The sequence below is a fragment of the Hibiscus syriacus genome, unplaced genomic scaffold (assembly GCF_006381635.1).
Source record: "Hibiscus syriacus cultivar Baekdansim isolate YM2019G1 unplaced genomic scaffold, ASM638163v2 tig00000340_pilon, whole genome shotgun sequence".
NCBI lineage: Eukaryota > Viridiplantae > Streptophyta > Magnoliopsida > Malvales > Malvaceae > Hibiscus > Hibiscus syriacus.
In genome coordinates this window covers 14066309-14074611 of record NW_024061783.1, presented here as the reverse complement: position 1 = coordinate 14074611, position 8303 = coordinate 14066309, and positions in this window count along the sequence as shown.

Sequence of the window (8303 nt, the reverse complement as noted above, 5' to 3'; positions counted from 1 at the left end):
TTTATACCTGCTTTGACATACTAGGACTTTGCGAGTTCTTTGAAAGTTGTTATAGGATAATTACCTTGGAATTAACACATGTTTCATACATATCATGTCATATAAGGTATTGATTCCCGAGATAATAATCACATTAGAAGGCTTTCAATACGGCAATGTCACTCGAAGAGGTAGAGTAGAACTGCAAAAATGCATCATTGGTCCAGAGGGGTGCTCTAGGAAGTAGCTGAAAAAGGTACACCAAGTCTGAATACATGAAGCTCAAATGATGCAGTAAAACAAGCTTTCCAAGGGTTCTACGACGATGTTGATATAACTAGCTGAAAATAAATAATATGTTTGAAGTCATCAAGAAACAACGATAACCAACACGAGACAGTGGATGATGGCAGTCGCATATGGTCGCTCAACAAATGCATTTCTGGAAAATAAGTTGAAGAGTTGGAATTTTCCATCAAGACAAGGATAAAAGAAGATTATTTTCTTGCATATTCGATCAAACTTGAAGAAGTCGACCATTGAGATGTGATTTGTAGTTTATGTCTTCCTCGGTGTATTAACACATTGTGTGTTCCTTGAAAGTTTTTTTGTGACAATTACTTTGGAATCAACACTTTCGTTGCATTTGCATTCGCATCTTTGCATCGTTATGTTCGCAGTTTCATTCTTACATTATGCATTTGCATTTTTTTTTCAAATTTTTCTACAAGTATTCGATCATGAAAAATCTGAAGTAATTCGTGGAGTATCCCATGATAGAAATTCTAAAAAATAAATTAGAACTAACTTGGTCTTCCTAAAGAATGATAAGAGCCATGAATGAGATTTTAGCACGTGTTACTATAATTGAGAAACTCCAAGAGTAGCTTATCAAGACTCAGTAAGAGATCATTGATCGAGCAAATAAATTTCAAGATGAGTCAAGAGAAAAAATGTCTAAATTGATGCATATGATGATTATTTTGATTCATGAGGAGAAGCCACTAGAGGATCCTGATGTAAAGACTATGAATGAGAGTAGTGGGTTGGAAATGACAACGATAGATGATCAAGAACCTGATAAAGAGAAAGGTAACTTGAGCCATCTCTAAAAATCAGATGTGGTCTCAAGAGGCATTATTGAATTAATAGAAAATGAAGAAGTAGTGAAATGTGAAGGTCTTCTTATGAGTGATGGATCTCACTTAAAGAAGAGAGACATAGAGGAAGCCTAAATACCGATAAAGAAAGCTATTAACTATCAGACTCTTCCACAATGGCCTCCGAACGAGAAATGGTTCTATAAGGAGATTTCTTTGATAAACCAGACTAAACTCCCAGAACGTTTAGCTAAGGTTTCTAGTAATCTTGAAGGAAAATTTCAAGATCCCCTTGAGCGAAAAATTAAGAGATCCAAGGAAGAGAAGCAAAAGGCCAGAATTCAATGCCCAAAAATTTCATTCTCAATAGAGACTATTGTAGTCAAGTTCTGTGAAGATTACATGGTGCACGAGAAGGAGAAGGGAAATCCAAGCAAGAAGGTTTCAGTTGATGTAGTCCAAGACTGACCCGTAGGATTGGGAATAAATTGGTCAAATACAATCCTCAAAATATCTCAGACACATGTATCAGATTTTCTAATGACAAGTGGGGCATTAGAAATTTCAAAGAGTCTGAAAAATACTACACCAATCAATGCGACAACTGATTCTCAAAACCCAACTAAGACTATCATCCCCAAGAAGAATCGTTTTGGATCCAAATTCGGACCAATTTCCAACCAGGGAAAAAAGTTAAAAAAAATAAGAAGAAGAAAAAAAGGTTAGCCTAAAAGAATATGACAGTCTTTTGGATCTTACGAATAATACCTTCCAATTCGAAAAAGTTAATGATGAATCACGCTTGGTGGAAACAACTGAAAAAGAAGAGACACTGAAAGAGAAAGAGATGCAATCACCATTTTGCCTGAAGATGGTGAGGTTGAAAAATTTGCAATAAAATCTGACCATGTTTTCCTGAAAAAATAACTGAACAATTAGACTAAAGAAGATCTCCTTGTAGTTTTTAGATGAAATTTAGAGTAATACTCATAATTAACCCTTATATTTTTTTCCCGCGAGCATTAAGAAATCTTTTGTGAAAGGCTTCTATGTTAATTCTACTTTTTCTACAATTAAATATGTTTTCCTTCATTTCTCAAGTGACAATCATTTTATACATTTTTCATATACTTTGTCATTCTTTACATTATTTTTTGATTTTTTTATTATTTCATTCATTCCATACAAATGTCTATTACTCTTCCAAATGTATATATTCATTTTAAATTTTCTTTGCATGCACCCTAATCATTAATAACATGAATATTTCTGAACTTTAAGCAAGAGATAAATTTCGAGAGCCCTGTGTTTAGTAGAAATCTATGAGTGCAAAGATGAGGTAGAATGTGATGTTTCTAACAAACTATTGAGGCTGGTTAAAAAGGAGGATGAACATATATTATCTTACCATGAAGAAATCGAGATTTTGAATGAATGAAGAAAGAAGAGAGATAGATATTGGCACCACTTTGTGACATGAAAAGCTGATAGAGTTGCTTCAAGATTCCAAAGGCATCTTTCCTTGATCTTATCAAAACATGCCAGTATTGAATACAGATGTAATAGTGGTACAAGTTCTTGATAGCCTAAACGTCTTTAAAAATTCATTGAGATATGTGTTGAATCTTCATGATGAGTTGGGAATGAATGAAAGATCCATTTGTTATTTTAGTAAGAAGTTCATTGATCACAAGATCCAATACCTGCCAATCCAGGAGGCATGATGTTCTTTGGAATGGGCTACCAGAAGGCTTAAGCAATATATTACTACTTGGTCAATCTCTAGACTAAATCAACTAGAGTTTTTGGTGCAGTCACCAACATTGACTAGAAGAATATCTCAATAGCAAGTGTTGTTATCAGAAGCTGACATTGTGTATATAGACAAAAGACGATAAAAAGGAATGCCATAATAGATTCTCTAGCAAGATGAGCATTAGATGATTATGATTCCATGGGTTTTAATTTTTTAGATGAAGATTTATTGTGCATCTTTACTGAAGAAGAAGTATGTGACGAATCTTGGAAGCTTTAATGGGTCATCCAAAGCTTTGGGATGAGAATTTGGGCAGAGGTGGTTTCTTCAAAAAATGTTTGTTATCCTTGCGCTATCATACCAGAGCTCTTTTGTACTAACAATGTGACAAAACTTGAGGCTTGCTCTTTGAGGATAAGAGCAATCATGGAAAGAAGGTGTCAGTGCTTAAAGTATGTGGAAGTTCCTCAATTAGAAGTCTGTCAACTATGAAGATAGTGAGAATTGCCATATAAAATTATCCTTCATCGTGTATATATGTCCAACTTCAGTATGTACCCTGATGAGGTGAAACGTTATTTCTATTTGGTTCTGAAATAAAAATAGTCTTACTCATCGCAATTGAGATTTTGTTACTTCAAGTTTAGACAAAAGTGGAACTGAGATGAAACTGAAGCACGATGTGATCAGTTGAACTCTTTTGGAAAAAGAGGTTGAAAGTTATTTGTCATGGACAAAGGTGTCAGAGACATTTAAGTGCATTCATATTGTCAAACATATATACATAATTCTTACATATTTTTCAAGAGAAAAAAAAGACAAAGAAAATTCATGATTCAAGCCTCGAAATGAGGGAATTACGTTCAAAGTTGTAGAACCTTAAGAATTAAGGAACCCCATCCACAGAACGATCATTATTTTAAAGCGATACATTTTACCCAATCAATATGCATTTTTAAAGAAACTAAGGGGTTGTTTGTTTGCCTCTTAATGGAACCATTCAGCACTTAATGCTGAACCATTCAGCATTCAGCGCGTTTGTTTTGCACCTCTGAATGATTCAGTGTTGACTAATTCAGCAAAACAGTGCTGAATGATTTAGCACAGAAGTACATTCTGAATGATTCAGAGCCATTATCAAACAACATGTCACATTCAGAGCTAATTCATACAGAGCCTCTAAATCATTCAGCATTTGAATAATTCAACGCTTAATCATTTTGAAGTAAACAAACAACCCCTAAGTCTGATTTTTAGAGGTTTCTTGATATGATGTTTTCAAATGAATTTTAAAGAAGCTAAGTCCAATTTTTAGAAATTTCTTGATAAGTTCTCCACATGAGTTTTTTTTTAAACTAAGTCTGATTTTCAGAGGTTTCTTGACATGATGTTTTCAAATGTATTTTAAAGAAGCTAAGTCTGATTTTTAGAAGTTTCTTGATAAGTTATCTACATGATTTGTTTTTTAAAAAAAGAAGAAGATAAGTCTGATTTTCAGAGGTTTCTTGACGATTAATCAACCAATATGATGGTTTTAAAAGTTTTTAAGAAACCAAGTTTGATTTCCAAAGTTTCTTACTTAGTAAGTCCTTCGGGCCATTAGTAAGTCTTTTGAACATGATGATTAAATCCTTCAGGTCATCTTTTAGTCTTTCGAGCAAGATGATAAGTCATTCGGGCCATCCATAAGACCTTCATGCATGATGTTTTCACATGATTTTTGAAAAATGAGAAAACAATTTCCAAAGTTTTCTCATTTAAATCTTTTCTGAAAATAAAATTTTTGAAAAGTAAGAAAAAATTTTCCAAAGTTTCTTACTTAGTAAGTCATTTGGGCCATCATTAAGTCTTTCAAACATGATGCTTAAATCATTCGGGTCATCTATAAGTCTTTCGAGCAAGATGATAAGTCCTTTGGGCCATCTATAAGACCTTCGGGCATGATGTTTTCACATGAGTTTTGAAAAATGAGAAAACAATTTCCAAAGTTTCTTACTTAGTAAGTCCTTCATGCCATCAATAAATCTTTCGAGCATGATGCTTAAATCCTTCGGGCCATCTATAAGCTTTTCGAGCAAGATGATAAGTTCTTTGGGCCATCCATAAGACTTTTGGGCAGAATATTTTCACATGATTTCCAAAAAATGAGAAAACAATTTTCAAAGTTTATCATTTAGTATTTTCAGAAAATGAAATTTTTGAAAAGTAACCAATTCAAAGTCCTAAAAAGGGAGAGGTTCAGATGACACTCAAGTCGAGGCAAATTTTCATATTTGGTGGCTGCAAGACGAGTTTCCATAAAAGAAATTGATTTTCAAAGATTTTCTTGAATTCCAAACCTTCAGATTTGATCTTCACTGAGGAGTAGTGGAACAAATCTACCTCAATTTAATTTTCCCTGAGGAACAGTAGAGTGAATCAACGTTTCTTGATCTGATCTACCCTGAAGAGCAGCGGAGCATATCCTTTTCTCAGATTTGATCTTGCCTGAGGAGCAGTGGAACAAATCTACCTCGATTCAATCTTCCTTGAAAAGCAGTGGAATGAATCAATGTTTCCATATATGCTCTACCCTGAAGAGTACTGGAGTAGATCCCTTTTTTCAGATTTGATCTTCCCTGAGGAGCAATGAAACAAATCTGCCCCAATTCAATCTTCCCTAAAAACAGTGGAATGAATTAACGTTTCCAGATCTGATATACCCTGAAGAGCGGAGGAGCATATCCCTTTTTTCATATTTGATTTTCCCTGAGGAGCGGTGGAACAAATCTGCCTCAATTCAAACTACCTTGAAGAGTAGTGGAGTGAATCAATGTTTCCAGATCTGATCTACCCTAAAGAGCAGCGGAGCAGATCTCCTTTCAAACTTCATCTTCAAGAATCTCTCTTGATCTATTGTTCATTTCAGTCTCACTTGAGACAAAATTAAATTTCCAAGCACAGATTCGACCGGACGAAGACTCATTATCTCTTCGTTTTTGCCCTATTCTTGTTAACACAAGAATGTGCAAAAAAGGGCAACTGTCGACACCGGTTTTTATCTGGAGATCTTCTTAATATTATTGTTATTATTAATTATTATTATTTAATTATTAATTATTTTAATTTTTACTTTTATTTATATTTATATTTATTATTTTTATTTCTGCATGCCTTTATAACAGGCCTAACTGGGCCCAAAATTAAAACCCAATTACAAGTGACCCATTCGTCCCAAACCGACCCAAGTCCAACATAGCATACCCAAACCCTAGCCTAATAGAAATATTTAGGGTTTAAAACCCTAAGTATCCATGTCTCCTACCACCACCGCCAGAGCAGGCCGCCACCAGTGAAGTCATCGTTGTTTCACTTCCTCCCCCATCATTGTCTACAGTAAATGAAATCATATAAAAAATCAAGAAAAAAAAACAAGCATAATCCCAGAAAATCCGGGGCGTTCAAAGCCCCGATTTTCCTCACTTAATCCACACACTATTCAAGCCATCATCATCTCTCTGCCAGTAGTGTTACCAAACAAGTAAAGGGGGAGAGATAAAAGGAGGATTTAGGGGGTTTCAAAAAAAGAAAAGGGGGTTAAAAAAACAAAGAGAATAGAAACAAAAAAAACAAAAAAATGAGAGAATAAAAAAAAGAAACAGAAGAAATGAAATAAGAAAAAAGAAAAAAAAGGAAATGGAGAAAGTTACCTCGATCTTCATTTCACTGGCGACTAAGGGTTTGGATCCAATATCGAAGGTAGATTTATTTTTATGTTTTGGGTGTTTCTAGCTAGATTGTGAAGGTGGGTTTGATTTGGGTGTTTGTATGTTTAGGGGTTTGAATATAGGTGATTAGGGGGTCACCGGTCCCTTGTCGGAGCCACCGGTCCTTGTCGGAGCCACCATAGTAGGTGGCCGGAGGGGAGGCTCATCTCCCCTCTCGGTTAAAGGAAATAAAATGAAAAAGGTGAAAAGGTGAAAAAATAATTGAGATGATAAACAAATGGATTAGGGGTTTTTTAAGGTTAAAATGAGTATATAAACTCACCAAAATGACGTCGTTTCCCCTAGTCCTCACCTGTGTTTTTCAAATTTTAGAGGTTAATAGCACCCTAGGTCCCTCGTTCTTGTAACTTCTTTATTTCGGTCATGAAATGAAAATGGGTTAATGTTGTGTTCGATCCTATATATCTTGCCATATTTATATTTTAGTCACTCTCTATTATGTTAATATTATGGGTTATAAACACAGGAAGGGTATTGTGCTTCGTAATATATCATTCTAGTCGCTATGTGTTTTATTTATATGTTTGGGTTAAATATTTGATTTAAGTTGTTAATTTAAGATTTATTCTATTTTAGTCCTTCATTTATTATATATAAGAAAATGCATTTTTTACTTTAGACCCCTTTTGATTTGATATATAGTTATTTTGGTCATTGTTAATTTAATTTTTTTTCCAATTAAAATGCTAATGATAAATGTCTTATAGGCCCTCTATATTTTCCATTTGCTTTAAATTTGGCCCTGTTTATTTATATATGTATTTTTTTCATGTGCTTTGATTTTTTTTTACAAGTTGTACTGTATTAAATATGTCTATGTATATTTTCATTTGGAATTTATCATGTTTACTTAGTTATATTTGTGTATACGTATATATTTCTTTTATAATGTATTTTAATTCTGATATTTATTTACGTATATTTATGCGCATGTGTTCTTGGGTATATATATATTATGTACTGTTCGAAGGTAGGTATATTTTTATTTTTTATTCAAAAATTTTTATGTGATTTAATACATTTGTATTTTATTTTTATTAAAAACATTATTTTTAATGTTTTAATATTTATAAGATCTTCTGTTATTAGACTCACATATGAAAGACTTCTGAAAACCTTTGGTGCCCTTCTAATGATTACTCGATTCGATTCAAAATAATTTGACTAAGGGTAATATCCGTTAATTTTAGAATTGTTGTGAAGTAACTGTCTTAACGTATAAGAAAGTTACTTTCGATAATTTTAAAATTAAAGTGTATCTCATTAAGTGAAAGGAATAAAATTGATTACATTTAAAACTTGGGACTGAGAAAAAAATTATGTTCTTTTAATTAAATTCATCGAGAAAAGATTATTAGATCGGATCTAAGGTCCCGTCTCGATGTATTTATATATATTGAACATCCTTATTTTCATTAAAGGTTGGTAAAATAATTAATTAATCGTATTTGTTTGATATATGAATTTAATTTTCGTTTGATTTTGTGTATGTTTTAATATGATTTCAAAAATAAATAACACTTGAATTAATATTGAATTTTAGGATGAAATAGTAATATTTCTTTATTTCGATAGGAGTAATAAATGTCTACTTTAAGGCATGAGAGATCATTTTTTCTCTATAGGAAATAATTAAATATCACCGTTTTTCATCTTAAAATTCAGATAACGTGTTTTAAAAAGAAAATTTTAAATTTAATT